This window comes from Procambarus clarkii, chromosome 9 (assembly GCF_040958095.1).
Source record: "Procambarus clarkii isolate CNS0578487 chromosome 9, FALCON_Pclarkii_2.0, whole genome shotgun sequence".
NCBI classification, from domain to species: domain Eukaryota; kingdom Metazoa; phylum Arthropoda; class Malacostraca; order Decapoda; family Cambaridae; genus Procambarus; species Procambarus clarkii.
In genome coordinates this window covers 14,726,975-14,742,145 of record NC_091158.1, presented here as the reverse complement: position 1 = coordinate 14,742,145, position 15,171 = coordinate 14,726,975, and positions in this window count along the sequence as shown.

The window sequence follows — 15,171 nt, the reverse complement described above, 5'->3', positions numbered from 1 at the left end:
CACGAATAATTTGAATGTGAGTATTGTGGTGGAATCCATGGATTTGAAGATTCTCATAATCCATCTCAATCATTTTCCTGGTTGACGCCATATTTGCTTGGTTATATTCACCAAACGTTAGGCCGTCAGACATCATTATTCCTTCAACCTTTACCTACTGTTTTCTTCTATGAGTTTAGTGTTTTGTGCCTGGTGTTTCGTTTGAATTCTTTATTTTTGCCATATCTAATAACATAAATTTAGCACTGTTAAACATGATGTTATTTCCCATTGCGCAATCGAAGTCTTTATTGATACCGGGTTGTAGTTTTTCAATATCTTCTACAGAAGTAATTTTTATGCTGACTTCTGTATCATACCTGCAGAGGGTTTCGAGAGTACTTCTACTCCCCGAGCCTGGGGCCAGATTCACGAAAGCAGTTACGCAAACACTTAGGAACCTGTACATCTTTTCTCAATCTTTGGCGGCTTTGTTTCCAATTATAAACATATAATGAGCTCCGAAGCACCAGGAGGCTGTTTATAACAATAACAACAGTTGATTGGCAAGTTTTCATGTTTGTAAACTGTTTAATAAATGTAACCAAAGCCGTCAAAGATTGAGGAAAGATGTACACATTCGTAATTGCTTTCGTGAATCTGACCCCTGACCTGGGGCCAGGCTCGACCACGTTAGGCTTATATGGAGGTCTTACAAGGTTAAACTACTGACCCTTCCCAGGTTGCAACCCACAACAGTTCACTAACTCCCGGGTACCTATTTAGTGCTAGGTGAAAGGAAATGCGCCTAACCATTTATGCCCCGCCCGGGAATCGAACCCTGGGTCCCCGATTGTAAGTTGAGAACGGAGCCCACTCAAGTACAGTCTGGGCTGTATCGTCTGCAAAGTATGACACGAAGCTGTGACTTGTACTGTTTTCTATATCTGATATGAGAACGAGGAAAAACAGTGGTGTAAGGACTTTTTTTATATATTTTATTGACTGTTACCCTTTGCATTCTGTTTGACAGGAAATTGAGTTTCCATCACCTTACTTTACCTGATATACCATCACAAGCTACACACACACACACACACACACACACACACACACACACACACACACACACACACACACACACACACACACACACACACACACACACACACACACTCACTCACACACACACACACACACACACACACACACACACACACACACACACACACACACACACCCCAACAACAACAACAACAAAGCACAAGGCTTCCACGCATACCTTGCGGTTATCTTGCGGTTAACTTGCGGTTATCTTGCGGGTTACCTTGCATTGATTTCGGGGCTCAACGTCCCAGTGGCCCGGTCCCCGACCAGGCATCCTGGTTGCTGAACTGGTCAACCAGGTTAACCCATCACGTTAAGCACAACCCCACACACTTCAAAATAATACAAAATAAAGCAAGAAGGGAAGCAAGTAAGGTTCTTCAAGGTAACCTCAAGGTAACCTCAAGGTCTTGGTTAGTAGCTTGATTATTGAACCCCCCACCACCACCCCACTAAGTAATATTATTTAGTAATATTACTCTAGAGAATGGATGAGAATTATCTTTGAAGTATACAGATAAGACTGACAAGTACATCACGAGCATTCAGAACCTTCTCTATTTACTTTATTTAGTTCTAGTAAGTTGGCTATAGCTGTATACTCTCGAAAGTAAAAGTGTCTAATAAAGAACAAATATACATTATCTCAAACTAAACTGAAACTCGCGGCATGAAAATTAAAAAAACAGTTGTAAGTAGAAGAAAAATCAAACAGATGAACTACTTTGGCATTAGGTTTCAGATGTCTGGAGCAAATTACAAACATCGTAACCGCAAACCGCAAAGTCCCTCAGTAAGTTAAGTAACTTTCCTTAGTTTCTGTTACCGTTAAGTTTCAGGCATAAGTCGAACATCCACACGAATGAATGACTGAGTATGAATAGGAGCTATCTTGCGTTGTGTGGATCAATAAGTCTTCCGCTGTTCGCTCTAGTTTGGCGCTCTTGGCTAAGTTGCAAAATGGGGGGTCGAAGGGGGGGAGGGGGGGAGTGTAGTCATACTTACCTATCAGAGTCGATGGGGGGAGTGAGGTCTCTGTCTCTTTATACCCCGCCTGCTACCCTTGTACCTATTGCGATATATTTTAACTTTCGAATTCTTTGTTGAATCTGTGAATGAAGGCGGCTCCTACAATTTCTTCTTTCAGTTCATTCCACTTGCTGCCTACCCTGGTCGACGACCGGGCCGCGGGGACGCTAAGCCCCGGAAGCACCTCAAGGTAACCTCAAGACAAGGTAACCCGTACTGGATACGAGTATTTCCTTACATTTCTTTGACTAATTTGTGTTTCCTGCTTTCATTTATGTCTTCTTGTCCTACTTTCTTTCAACTTGAAGAGGCTGTCCTTGTCCTTCGAGAGTCCTTGTCCCGTCTTGTCAATTACCCTCAGTATCATGTGATCATATCTTCTGTTCACTAGAGTTAGTTCCATTTGCCTATGCTCATAGCTTAACCTGCTTGATACCTGGTTGATGGGGTTCTCTGAGTTCTACTCCCTAAGTCCGGCCCGAGGCCAGGCTTGATTTGTGAGAGTTTGGTCCACCAGGATGTTGCTTGGAGCGGCCCGCAGGCCCACATACCCACCACAGTCCGGTTGGTCCGGCACTTTTTTTTAGAAAACAATCTAGTTTTCTCTTAAAGATGTCCTCGGTTGTTCCGGCATTATTTCTTATATTCGCTAACCCTCTAAGCTCTGGCACCAATCTAGTTGCGACCCTCTGTACGTTTTCAAATTTGGTTTTATGCTTCACTAATGCAGATGTACCTCATATCTTAATAAAAAAAAAAATTCACTAAGTGCGATTTCAGGTTGGTGCTGCATATTCTGGCATTGGTCTAATAGAGGTTGCATAGAGTGCCTTGAAAGAGTCCTGATTAAGGTTTATAAAAGTTGTTCTAATGCTTGCCAGCGTCACATACGCTACTGATGGTACCTTGTTTGTGTGTCTCCAGTGTTAGTGTTGGACTTGTAACCACTCCCAAATCTCTCTCTCTTACTGATTCCTGTAGTTGTCTTCCCTTTAAGGTGCAGATACATTCTGGTCTCCTTTCTCCCTTTCCCATCTTCATTACCTTACACTTTGCTGGGATTCTATTCCCAATAAGTGTAGGGTAATGAAGATGGAAAAGGGAGAGAGGCGGGAAGCTGGGCGCTGTGTAGCTTGGACTGGGACTTGTCTGGCCTGGGATGAGAATGGGCTCATGATGCACTGGGAATGATTTATGGTGATCTGGAGTTGTATTGAGATTGAGTTTATGATCCATTAGGAAGGGAGAAGATAGGCTGAGTAATGGGGCTCAGTTCCGGAAGACTTGATGGTCGATTTGTTAGAATAAAGATGTAAGTAAGTAACTCTAGTAAGTCGGAGTGAGCCGAGAGTGGTCTGTGATCGTCTGGTAATTTTTGTATGGACCCGGTACACAGCAAGGGAAAAGTTGTCCACTCACAGGGCCTGTGATAATTCAAGAGGTCATTGACCCCACAGCCAGGTTTCTGCCAAGGCCTCCTGGCTGACGGCCTGGCCACTGCAGTTAAATTATTCTCACTAACTCAATTGCATTTAAAATGGCTTCTGAAACCTTCCATCAGAACGTTCCAGATCAACTAGGGATGCAGGCTTTAAGGGTCCCGGTATTATCCCGGAGAGTTGGTCAGACTGGACTACGTGGACGGTGATCTCAGACACCTCCTCAAGGTAGACAGGTATGCGGTGTGGATCAGAGTGCGCGGGAAACACAGCGTGGATCAGAGTGCGCGGGAAACAAGGTGTGGATCAGAGTGCGCGGGAAACAAGGTGTGGATCAGAGTGCGCGGGAAACAAGGTGTGGATCAGAGTGCGCGGGAAACAAGGTGTGGATCAGAGTGCGCGGGAAACAAAGTGTGGATCAGAGTGCGCGGGAAACAAGGTGTGGATCAGAGTGCGCGGGAAACAAGGTGTGGATCAGAGTGCGCGGGAAACACGGCGTGGATCAGAGTGCGCGGGAAACAAAGTGTGGATCAGAGTGCGCGGGAAACAAGGTGTGGATCAGAGTGCGCGGGAAACAAAGTGTGGATCAGAGTGCGCGGGAAACAAGGTGTGGATCAGAGTGCGCGGGAAACAAAGTGTGGATCAGAGTGCGCGGGAAACACGGCGTGGATCAGAGTGCGCGGGAAACAAAGTGTGGATCAGAGTGCGCGGGAAACACGGCGTGGATCAGAGTGCGAGTTGCAAATACCAATAGTGTGGCCGACACCCCAGACCGTTAACACGAAACCCTGGGGTGTTGGGTTTTGGTAGCTTCGGCTGTGAGGTAATACCAGGTAGGTAGGTAGGTGTGTGTGGGGGGGGGAGACAGGTGAGGAGACACCTGCGTCTCCCTCGTGAAGAGAAAGCTGCCCTGGCGACCTGCCCGACCCACTCACACACCTGCCCGCTCACGGTGTGCCCGACCCCTCACTCTCAACCCCTGCCCCCTCTACCCTCCCAATACCTCCCCTTCCTCTGCCCCCTTTCCTCCCTTCCCTTCCCTTCCTCTTTCCCCTTTTCCTCTCCCTCTTCTTGAGAGAGAGAGAGAGAGAGAGAGAGAGAGAGAGAGAGAGAGAGAGAGAGAGAGAGAGAGAGAGAGAGAGAGAGAGAGAGAGAGAGAGAGAGAGAGAGAGAGAGAGAGAGAGAGAGAGAGAGGAGAGAGAGAGAGAGAGAGAGAGAGAGAGAGAGAGAGAGAGAGAGAGAGAGAGAGAGAGAGAGAATCACTTTAGATTTCCGGAATTCTCTCTAAGAAGTTGCCGCCCAACTTACAATATGCCAATACTACACCTATTGTAAACTTGTTCATAAAGATACAAGAGAACGAGACACAGAAACATCCGTCAAATATTGGTGGAGGGGATCTGCAAGGTCATTAACCTGAGACATTCACCAATACGTCTTTGTCTGTGGCAAGATGTTCTCTCATCACGCGTAAGACGTTCACCAAGACGATGTTGTCTGTGGCAAGCTGTTCCTCTCTCCTCCTCGTTCTACGTCTCTCAAGAGAATGCAACTGCAATGATTTTCATCTCGTATTCCTCAAACCAATCTTCGTCGTCCACTGCGAGGTCTGGAGACCACACAACACACAATAAATCAGGTGATGACTGTATACAGGTTAATGATAGCAGATGTTTTCACCTGCTAACGCAAGCAGGTAACCTACAGCCATAAGGCTAATAACTCCACTGGCCGTAGTGCATTAATACAATGCTCTCTAGTTTTAGAACATTTATAAACCTTAGTTTTTATCAAATATAAAAAATACACATTTTACACTGAACTGCCAGTTTTGTCTGGCCAGAGTAGTTGAAGTCAGGTGTATGATGAGTGAGGAGTCAGGTGTGTTGAGTGGTATAATACGCGATGAACAACTGGAAATTTTCGGCCTCAGACAGCACTGCTCTTGTGCCAGGTAAGTCCACTACGGGCTCACCATAGCCCGTGCTACTTGCCCCGCTCCTGTGCCAGGTAAGTTACGGGCTCACCATAGCCCGTGCTGCTTGGAACTTGTTCCGAGTGACTGAATCTATAGCAGCAGCATATGGAAATTTTCCCCTTACGGGCTCACCATAGCCCGTGCTACATGGACACTTCGTCCTGAGTAGCTAAATCTTTAACAACAACAACAACATGGAAATATTCCACGGGAGACATCTCCCGTCAGGCATCTCTTGATGCTGGTAATGGCTCAAAAGGGCCACCACTTACGGGCTATTCATGCCCGTGCCACCTTTTGGGTGGCTTAATCTTTATCAATCTGGAAATATTGGGTCATCCCAGTGGGCTACACCACTCATCATCTGACGAACGTACAGTGATACATTAGTGTGACACTATATCCTATATGAGGATGTCAGTCATGATGGCTAAGCTTGATCAGGGAGTAATTAACAGAGATAAAACTCAGTAAGGATTAGTGTAATTAGTCTATACATTATTGATCTTGATATTGGCGTTAATTATCAATAAATTTTTTTTTATAGAAACTGGGAGGAAGAATTAGCTCACAAATTAAGCTCACTGATGTCTACCTACACACCTACTGCCTATAGTGAATTTATAATTCTCCCATTTTAGCCATCATACTGTGACTCATACGTTAGGCCGCGAGCAGCCGCGTCCAACAGCCTGGTTGATCAGTCCAGCAACCAGGAGGCCTGGTCGACGACCGGGCCGTGGGGACGCCGAGCCCCGGAAGCACCTCAAGGTAACCATCATGGCTGACATCCTCATATATGATATAGTGTCATCATCGGTGAAGGATGATGTCACACTGTAATGTATCACTGTACGTTCGTCAGATGATGAATGGTGTGGCCTATTGGGATGAGCCAATATTTCCAGTTGTTCCTCGCGTTTTACACCACATTCTGATTCTGAAGGGGATTCTGAAGGGGATTGATAGGGTAGATAAAGACAGTCTATTTAACACAAGGGGAACACGCACAAGGGGACACAGGTGGAAACTGAGTGCCCAAATGAGCCACAGAGATATTAGAAAGAACTTTTTTAGTGTCAGAGTGGTTGACAAATGGAATGCATTAGGGGGTGATGTGGTGGAGGCTGACTCCATACACAGTTTCAAGTGTAGATATGACAGAGCCCGATAGGCTCAGGAATCTGTACACCTGTTGATTGACGGTTGAGAGGCGGGACCAAAGAGCCAGAGCTCAACCCCCGCAAACACAACTAGGTGAGTACAACTAGGTGAGTACACAACACACCCGACTCCTCACCCATCACACACCCGACTCTCCAACTACACTCATTTTTATTTAATTTCACGGGTTTGTGATGCCGGAAGCGGCTTTACGCTTGAACCCTGTGTCAATGATCAACACTGTCCGCATCACCCTTCACCCTGTTCTGCCCCCCCTAGTGTCTGTACCCCCTAGTGTCTATCCCCCCCTCTAGTGTGCTTGCGGGGGTTGAGCTTTGGCTCTTTGGTCCTACTTTGGTCCAGCAACCAGGAGGCCTGGTCGACGACCGGGCCGCGGGGACACTAAGCCCCGGAAGCATCTCAAGGTAGCCTCAAGGTAGGTACTTCTCAACTATAACTGTGTCTGTCACCCCGTAGTGTCTGTCCCCCTAGTGTGTCTGTCCCCCCTAGTGTATGTCCCCCTAGTGCGTCTGTCCCTCCCTGGTGTGGTTTGTTTCCCCTTGACGAGGTATGCACCCATTCCCCCTTAATGTTCTCTGTCCGCCATAAACTGAGGAGATTCCGGAGCCTTTACACAAACATACAACTACACCTACATAAGACTCTAATCTGGCCGCATATAGAATATCCTCCAGAACCACTACATACCTTAAAAAAAACTAATATGTAAAAACTACAAGCATTGCAAAATAAGGCCCTAAGGAGAACAGCAAAACACCGTCCACCATATGATCAGACAATCCAGGAGCTCCATGAACTCCTGAACACACAACCACTAAACATCAGACTACCGCACCAAGCCACAAGGGTGTGGAACACACTCCAAATGTAAGAAGACCCACGTTAGAATTATTATTCCAAGAGGAGATGGCCCGTTCCCACAGCTGGTGGCCCAAGAGCCTCGATGTACTCAATGAAAACCCAGCCCCACAGTACATAATTCCTAGATGAAATACTGATCAGAAATCCCTCCTCCAGTAATTAAATACATAATATATATGTAGAGTGTGTTTGTGTGTAAATGGATAATAATAAAATAAAGGGCTTTTAACAGACCATCAAAAAATGCGTGGAAGCATCGAAGTGTGTATATATAAATGTTACATAGTATTCTTGTATAGACATCTATATATGCTGAAATACACGTGAAGAACCTCTCGCACACTCGCAGCTGCCTGACAAGAGAGAGCAAGCTTAGTGTAGCTGTCAACACCCACACATGGTGTCAGCAAGGCGGACAGCCCGCCTGCGATCACAACTCGCACTGTTTTTCCTATTTCTTTCCCTTCACCTGTGCCTCTCCATCCTCTTTACTATAAAAAAAGCAGTGTTGTGTGTGTGTGTCCCTCCTGTGACTACACCACCACCAGCCTGGTGTGATCTACACCCTCCTGGTGTGGGCAGTCTCCCCGGGCCTGGTACGCCCTATAACCTACTTTGTTTCTCGAGTTATATAATGTTTTAATCCAGATGCAAATTAAAGCTATATATAACTATTTCGCAGCGAATGTAAATTGGTTGGGTTAAAATACATTAGGGGTTCAGTTGTTGAAATCCTCACGAGACTTATAACCTCTATCCCACCACATACAATGGGAATTTGGTCCATTATAAACTAATAAACAAAATACTGTGTTGGGTGAACTGCGGCTTAACAAGCACACAGGAAGAGTGAGGCCAGGCGGGAAAGGGTTTGAGGATAAAGAGGAATCACCCGCAGGGGATGGAGCACTCCTAGCCCGCCTCTAATCCCTTGGGCAGTAGGGAGGGCTAGGAACACCGCCCCTCCAATAACAACGAAAATGTACTCTTTCACTTGTAAAGCAAATTACCATCGGATCCCTGACTACAAGCTGGAACTGGAAAAAAATTATGATTAAAAGATGGACATGAGCATGTCTGTGTAGAACTGCGAGCCACCTGCACCAAGAGTCTGATGAAGCAAACTGGCAACTGAAGAATTGTGGTCATGCATTAGAGTAAAGGGAGCATCCTGAGCCCTTTCCCAAGACCCTCCAGGTATATTCCCCCCCCCCCAATACCTCACCTCCCCTCTTACATCCGCATTTACCTTCTTAAACCTTCCTCAAGCTCCTCCTCCTCCTCCTTCCTGCTCCTCACCTTATCTATCCTTGTCGACCTCGCCTCCCCGTGACTACACTCCCACCAGCTCACAACACCAACAACACCTCCTACCCCGCCCAGCTTCCTTAACCATTCAATATCCCGCCCCCCTTACCCCCCCCCCCCATCATGTCCAGCCTACCTCCTCCAGCTCTCCCCCCCCCCCCCCCGTCCGGCTCCTCAAGACGGCGACGAGGGGCAGGAAACGACCGTCCGGCCGCCGCCGCCACCAGCTTGTGTCCCGGGGCCGCCAACGGCCACAGTGGCGGCGGTAGTTGTGACGTCACCCAGGACAAAGAGCTACAACAACCATAACAAACTGTACAAGAAAATACGGGTTAAAAACCCAGGAAAGAGGCGGAGTGGTGTAGCAGTTGCCGCAATGGGAAAGTCAGCAAAAAGGTTAATGGCGCTAGTAGTGACGGGCGAAGGGAAAGCCGTCTGCTAGGCTCACCGCTGCCTTAATATATCGCCCCGCGGGGTAATACTTTATTTGCAGATAACATAACATGACATTAACATTTATCAAAACGTAACTACCGGAAGTGTGCCCAGGAACCCTGGGAAACATATAGCTAACTTGGGGCGACGTTTGACGTCCGTGGTCATATTGTCTATACTTCTGTAACGTATTAATGAAAGTAACATAAACCTACATCAACCTTACTTAACCTAACAAAACTGACATAACTGGAAAAATGGTGGGATGGTTTCTCGGGGCGCCTGACAGCTGAGTGGACAGCGCTTCGGATTCGTAGTCCTGAGGTTCCGGATTCGATCCCCGGTGGAGGCGGAGAAAAATGGGCAAAAAGTTTCTTTCGCCCTAATGCCCCTGTTACCTAGCAGGAAATAGGTACCACGGGCTGCTTCCTAGAGGTGTGTAACAAAAAGGAGGCCTGGTCGAGGACAGGGCCGCGGGGACGCTAAGCCTCGAAATCATCTCAAGATAACCTCAAGATAACCTCGAGTAAGAATGAGGTTACAAGTACTCTGGCAATGATGGCTGGTTGGGTCCATCCGGACACACAAGAGGTAACATGACACATGATAAACGGTGGTATTAGAGGGCACGTGTGACAGCTAAACACATGTGTGGGCTGGAGGACTGTGAGGAAAAACCTTCAGTGCAAGAGAATTTTGGTGGAATAAATACCATAGGAATATAACAAGATACCTGATACCTGCTGGTAAAGGAGAAGCAGGAGATATATTATCACCTAAAGGGTTATCTGCAGAGAGAGGGTATACCTGAAGAGGGTTTCCAGTGTTCTACTCTCCAAGCCCGGCATGGAGCCAGGCCTGTCTTGTGATAACCTTATATAGAAGGTTGTTGCTTGAAGCGGGCCGCAGGCTCACATGTCCATTACAACTCTACTGCTAGCTTCAAATGTATATAAGCCTGTAAATATGACGTATGAGGCTGTGACTCATACGTCAAGCTTCAAGCAGCCGCATCCAACAGCTTGGTTGACCAGTCCAGCAACGAGGAGGCCTGGTCGAGGACCGGGCCGCAGGCATGCTAAGCCCCGAAATCATCTCAAGGTAAGCCCTATGAAAGAGCCCAACAGGCTGGAGAGTTTGTACACCAATCGATTTAGATATGAGAGGAGGAAACAAAGAGCTGATGCTCGACTCCTGCGAACACTACTAACACCTGGATTGTACCTGGAGTGGGTTCTGGGAGTTGTTCTACTCCCCAAGCTAGTCTTAGATCCACCTAGGCTCGACTCGTGAGAGCTTGATCCAAGAGAGACAGCTGCTTGGACTGACCACAGATAAGTATACGCTCATTCTCGCCTTACTAAATATAATAAGAATAAGTAAAGCAATGACCAATAAACCGTGAAGGGGAGCGGCATGTATAACACAGATAAGAGAGGAAACAGCGCGCGGCTCCAGGTAACAGGTCTCCGAGGTGGCGGGTATAAAACCACAGCTTCAACCACGGCTCCAGACGCGGATGGAGTGGCTGCCTCACTGCCAACTCAATGTCACGTGGAGGGTAATTTTTCTCCCTGGCTGAGCGTCCCGCCTCTGGGACGAACCCTCCCACACAACCACCTCTTGGATCATACCTGGAGTGAGTTTGGGAGTTCTTCTACACCATAAGCCCGCCATGGGACCAAGATTGACGCGTGACAACTTGGACCAACGGAATGCTGCTTGGATCGCCCCACAGGCCCATATATATTCACTGCAACCCATTGGTCTGGCACTTCTTGCTGAAACGTGACTATTCCCAAAAGAGTTTTCGATCTTTGTAATTGGCTCGTTATCATACACACTTATACTTGATCAGGGGGATATCATATCGTTAACCGAGAATAATAATAAAGGATAACAGGAGAGAAGTGACCTTTTGATACTGTCTTCTTCCTGCGTTGTTTTTGTTGTTTTAGATTTAGCTACTCAGAACGAAATGTCCATGTAGCACGGGCTATGGTGAGCCCGTCATTGAGTTCGGTTATTAGCGATAACCTTTTTACTGTGATATTTGAGCCAAAGTTTTAAATGGAAAGGGGGGGGGGGGGTTCCAACCATTGCTGCGGCGATAAGATGTTCTTTTATATGTGGCGGAGGAACAGAACAGTTGAGGGAGTGTGGTGGAGAGAGGGAGGACCAGGCAACACTAACAACACACAAGCCACTCCACACTAACAACACACACAAGCCACTCCACACTAACAACACACAAGCCACTCAACACTAACCAACACACACAAGCCACTCAACACTAACAACACACACAAGCCACTCAACACTAACAACACACACAAGCCACTCAACACTAACAACACACACAAGCCACTCAACACTAACAACACACACAAGCCACTCCACACTAACAACACACACAAGCCACTCAACACTAACAACACACACAAGCCACTCAACACTAACAACACACACAAGCCACTCCACACTAACCAACACACACAAGCCACTCCACACTAACCAACACACACAAGCCACTCCACACTAACAACACACACAAGCCACTCCACACTAACCAACACACACAAGCCACTCCACACTAACCAACACACCCATTGTGAACGTGGCCGTGTCAGACAACATAATCCACGCCAGTCCCATGTTCCATGTGACGATCAGGGCGGACTGCAACCCCACGGAGACACAGCAACAAAGAATAAAGAGGGGAGAGAGGTAGTGAACGGACGAGAAGGAGAGGAAGGGAGGGGAAGTGGGTGATGGTAAAGGGGGTCATGTGTTATGAGAGACGGGCGTGTGGTGTATGGGACGGGGAGAGAGGGAGGGGGAGATATTAATGTGAGAGTTGCGTGCCAACTACGCTCTATTCCCCGGCATAACCTGACTCCTGTGATCACCGCCTCCACCCCCGCCCTCCATACACACACCACCACCACCACCAGGTCAATATGCTAATATATAAAGAAAGAAAGAAAGAAAGAGAGAGAGAGAGAGAGAGAGAGAGAGAGAGAGAGAGAGAGAGAGAGAGAGAGAGAGAGAGAGAGAGAGAGAGAGAGAGAGAGAGAGAATGAGAATGTGGGGAGGGAGCAGAACAGGAGAGGTTGGCAAGCAAAAACACCCACGCAGTCGCAAGATTATGTATCACAGTGCCTCTCAGACTACTTCTGGTATAGGCGGTGCCAGCGTCCAGTCTATATCTCAGAAGACAAACCCATGCTTAAGAAAATCCAGAGGTAGGCCTATGCCACCAGACTAGTCCCAGAGCTCAAAGACATAAGTTATGAGAAAAAATTAAAATAAATTACATAATTTTAAGAGACAAACTGAACATGTAGGACATGATTACGACATGTAAAATACTCAGATGAAGTGGTAAAGCCAACATCAACAGTTTACTGTAAACTTCTCTCATCATGTGGGCACTGTGGTCCATGGACTATGCAGCAGCCATGGGAGAACAAGGAGGAGGAGAACACAGGCTCCCTAACATGTGCTCGGGGACCGGCGCGAGCACGCACGCACGCACACACACCGGTGAAAGTGAAATGATTAGTTGAATGATACACATTAAAACTACAAGAACGTGATGAATCTATGAATATACATATATGAATAAATATTCCAAACTCTATGTAAAGTCAGGTCGGCCGAGCGGACAGCACGCTGGGCTTGTGATCCTGTGGTCCCGGGTTCGATCCCGGGCGCCGGAGAGAAACAATGGGCAGAGTTTCTTTCATCCTATGCCCCTGTTACCTAGCAGTAAAATAGGTACCTGGGTGTTAGTCAGCTGTCACGGGCTGCTTCCTGGGGGTGGGAGGCCTGGTCGATGACCGGGCCGCGGGGACACTAAAGCCCCCCGAAATCATCTCAAGATAACCTAACCTCAGGTAGTATTTCTGGTTCAGATACCTTTAGCTCATCAAGGTCCAGTCGGTAGTGCGTGTGCCTGAGGAGTTCAGACATGCTGATTCGATTCCATCATACAGCCTCATTATTCATTCATAGTTAGATGATGTATGGGAGAGTGGATATGACTTCTAACTTGCTTATTAAGAACTAACTGATAGATTCAATACAAATTTTTCCGGAATGAAAAGATCTAGTAGATAGGAGACTGTTGGTAGCCGGAGATGACAATGGGTCAAGACGTTTCTGAAACTGAGCCAATTGTTCTTAATAATTGTTGAGAGGCAGTTGGGACAGAGCAATGGTGTGAATGCTGGTAGACAGGTGTTATGGAGGCCAAACTGTTTTCTTAAATACAACACCTTAATATGAAGGAAATATTTTTTCTTTTACCGGATATATTTATTTCCATAATATGTCCCAACTCTACTGTATAAGAATAGTAACATTTACTCATGCTACTTTGTCTCGTAAGGAATCCTTTCAATGTGGCAAGTTGGAACCAGTCCCTCTTGTATTTTCCTCTCTGTGATCCAGGGAATACAGCTTGAAGATTTCTAGCATTTTCAATAATTTACGTGTTGACTGTGTAGACTCGCGTCATCAACGTTCTCCGGGTCAGCATTTTCATCCTTATAGCATCTGTGTTCCGCCAAGATATTACCTTGAGGTTACCTTGAGGTGTTTTCGGGGCTTAGCGTCCCCGCGGCTCGGTATTTTACTAGCGTTTTAAAAACTGTCATCAGTGTATGAGACCAGAAGGCATGGCAGGATGTGCAGAATACTCCCGTTGAAGAGCAGAGGTGCAACAGGTACTCTGAGAGAGAACTCTATCAACATCAGAGGCCCGAGACTGTTCAACACACTTCCACTACACATAAGGGGCATAACTGGCCGACCCCTCACAGTGTTCAAGAGAGAACTTGACAAATCACCTCCAAAGTTGATATCTGATCAACCAGGCTGTGACTCATACGTCAGGCTGCGAGCAGCCGCGTCCAACAGCCTGGTTGACCAGTCCAGCAACGAAGAGGCCTGGTCGACGACCGGGCCGCGGGGACGATAAGCCCCGAAAACACCTCAAGGTAACCTCAAGGTAACCTCAAGGTAAGGTAACCCCCCACCAACCGTGAGACACACAACGATCTCAGCAAAAAAAACAAATGCAGCTCCCAGCGTCGAGCAATGAGCAAGATTTGATCACCAGAGGTCTACAACAACAGAATACCAACAACGGTTTACCTGTAGTCGGTTTCGAGAGATCTCTTGTTATCCCTGCCCGACCCGGGGTAAGGGTCGTCTGGTGATAATTTGTTCGTCAGACTTGCTTACAGCGGTCCTGAGGCCAACATACCCAGCACAACCACAGACGGGGAGCGTCAGGGCTCAGGAGCCTGATAAAAGCATGAGAGCGCTGCACGCTGAGGCAAGTTGGGCGGACTTGGTGGTGGAGAGCATAACCGGAAGTGGGAGCCGGAATATCGGAAATTATTAATATGGAGGGGAGGGGGGGGGGGCAGGTGCCTGTATTGTCCTCGGCCCAACGCATGTACGCTCACTCCACGCTCCCTCAACGTTCACTCCACGCTCCCTCAACGTTCACTCCACGCTCCCTCAACGTTCACTCCACGCTCCCTCAACGTTCACTCCACGCTCCCTCAACGTTCCCTCCACGCTCCCTCCAAACCAATATTGTCTCCCCAATCACTCAACAGTAAAATTCGTCCCCTCCCCACTCCCCCAAACGTTATTGTCGTCAGACACTATTATTCCCAGATCCTTTACGTGTTACTTTCCTATTAGCGGCAGATTTATTTGTGTATCGTGTATCCTATATTTTGTTTAAGGTCTTCATTTTTACCATACCTAAGTACCTGGAATTTATCAATCTTAAAAAATCATGTTATTTTCAGCTGCCCAGTCGAAAACTTC